The 2,757-nt window shown below is 38.6% G+C and overlaps 1 non-coding gene across 1 annotated transcript; it reads left to right on the plus strand.

The window, feature by feature from the left end:
- The first annotated feature begins 2,226 nt into the window (after positions 1 to 2,226).
- Positions 2,227 to 2,299, plus strand: TRNAF-AAA. Its single transcript has one exon. It is a non-coding gene; the product is annotated as a tRNA-Phe (tRNA).
- The last annotated feature ends 458 nt before the right edge of the window (positions 2,300 to 2,757 follow it).

Here is a 2,757-nt window from a genome sequence, read left to right on the forward strand (position 1 = left end):
TGATGTTTGAGAGAAAACAGCAAAATTCTGAAAAGCAATTATCCTTCAATTAAAAAATAAATAAACTTTAAAAAGAAACATCACACAAAAAAGACAACAAAAAATGGTAATAAAGTCAACTCATCTACATCTAACATAATAGTTAATAACAGTTAAATGACATGTAAAATAAGATTTAAAATATGATGTCAAAAACATAAAATGTTACAGGTTTAAAATGCTTGCTTTATACATAGATTGTTATATATGAACCTTACGGTAACCACAAAGGAGAAAAAGAACATATAACAGATACATGGAAAATAAAGAGAAAGAAATGCAAACATAACCTTAAAGATAGTCATCAATCACAAGGATGAGAACAAGAAAAAAGAAAAGAAAAGAAAGAAAGAAAGGACCAAAGAAGAACTGCAAAAACAACAGGAAAACAACAAAATGGCTGTAAGTATGTAACCATCAATTAAAATAAATTTAAATTAACAAATGTTCCAATTAAGACATAGGGTAACAATGAATAAAAAATAAGATCCATATGCTGCCTATGAGAGAATCACTTCAGAGCTTAAGATACAGACAGACTAAAAATGAAGGGGTGGAAAAATATTGGTCTTGTGGTAGAGTAGCTCAGTCATGTTCCACTCTTTGCAGCTCGATGGACTGCAGCACGCCAGATTTCCCTGTCCATCACCATCTCCAGGAGTTTGCTCAAACTCATGTGCTTTGAGTCAGTGATGCCATCCAACCATCTCATCCTCTGTCATTCCCTTCTCCTCCTGCCTTCAAACTTTCCCAGCATCAGGGGCTTTTCCAATGACTCGAATCAGGTGGCCAAAGTGTTAGAGCTTCAGCCTCAGCATCAGTCCCTCCAATGGATATTCAAGATTGATTTCCTTTAGAATTGACCAGTTTGATCTCCTTGCAGTCCAAGGAACTCTCAAGAGTCTTCTCCAACACTACAGTTCAAAAGCATCAATTCTTCGGTGCTCAGCCTTCTTTATGGTCCAACTCTCACATCCATACATGACTACTGGAAAAACCACAGCTTGGAATATACGAACCTTTGTCAGCAAAGTGATGTCTCTGCTTTTTAATATGCTGTCTAGGTTTGTCATAGATTTTCTTCCAAGGAGCAGGTGTCTTTTAATTTCATGGCTGTAGTCACCATCTGCAGTGATTTTGGAGCACAAGGAAAAAAAATTCTGTCACTGTTTCCATTGTTTCCCCATCTATTTACTATGAAATGATGGGACCAGACGCCATGATCTTCATTTTTTGAATGTTGACTTTTAAGCCAGGTTTTTCCCTCTCCTCTTCCACTTTCATTTTTAGTTCTTCTTCACTTTCTACCATAAGGGTGGTGTCATCTGCATATCTGAGGTTATTGATATTTCTCCCAGCAAACTTGATTCCAACTTTTGCTCCATCCAGCCCACCATTTCACTTGATGTACTCTGCATATAAGTTAAACAAGAAGGGTGACAATATACAGCCTTGATGTACTCCTTTCCCAATGTGGAACCAGTCTGTTGCTCTATGTCCAGTTCTAACTATTGCATACAGATTTCACGGAGGTTAATAAGGTTCACTGGTATTAAGAATTCTACACAGTTTGTTGTGATCCACACAGTCAATGCTTCAATGAAGCAGAAGTAGATGCTTTTCTGGAATTCTTTGCTTTATCTTTGATCCAACAGATATTGTCAATTTGAACTCTGGTTCCTCTGCCATTTCTAAATCCAGCTTAAATATCTGGAAGTTCTCAGTTCTGATAGCTTACGGTGAACAATGTCAGATTCGTGATCTCCAAAGAGGAAGATTTTAGCCTCAGGACCAGGGACCAGACTTGATCACTCAAGAGTTTTTTGTAGCAAAGTTTTATTAAAGTATACAAAGGGACAGAGAAAGCTTCTGACATAGACATGGATGTCTGTCAGAAGGGGGGTGGAGAGTTCCCACCTCACTAGTCTAAGTAGGGGAATTGTATACTTTTTAAATTGGTTATTACAATAAATCAAAAGAATGTCTCAAGGTTATAAGATCTTACTAGACCCACTCCCACAATTCACATTTTAAGATGACAGGATTAGAACTAAAAATGGAAAGATCTTACCAAACCCACTCCTATTATTCTAAAATAACAGGATTAGTCAAAAGGTTTTCAAGAAGCAGTTTTCAAGAAGCAGATTATATGTACTATATAATCCTTAGTACAGAGTTTGAGGGACTTCCCTGGTAGCTCAGACGGTAAAGCGTCTGCCTAAAATGCAGAAGCCCTGGGTTCAATCCCTGGGTTGGGGAGATCTCCTGGAGAAGGAAATGGTAACCCACTCCAGTATTCTTGCCTGGAAAACCCCATGGATGGAGAAGCCTGGTAGGCTACAGGCCATGGGGTCGCAAAGAGTCGGACATGACTGAGCGACTTCACTTTCTTTTCACTCTCACAGAGTTCAAACTGAGTTGTTTGTTGTGCAATCATCAGTTCCAGGCTTAAAGAAAGTGATGTTTCATGTGACTTAAACTAAGGAATGTAGAGGAAAAAAAGACACTTGTCCTTTCCTCCTCCTTGAGAATCCCAGGCCCCTATCATTTCTTCAAGAGCCCCAGAACCCTTTCTCCTCCTCAGGGACCCCAGACTTCTTATCAATCTCCCTAAGAATTGACTCTCTCATCCCCCCTTTTCTTTTAGAATTATGTTTCCAAGGGAAAGGGGCATCATTTTCATTCCACAATTACTTCTTGCTGTTGAGAGTCATCGTC

Source organism: Cervus elaphus, chromosome 17, assembly GCF_910594005.1.
Source record: "Cervus elaphus chromosome 17, mCerEla1.1, whole genome shotgun sequence".
NCBI lineage: Eukaryota > Metazoa > Chordata > Mammalia > Artiodactyla > Cervidae > Cervus > Cervus elaphus.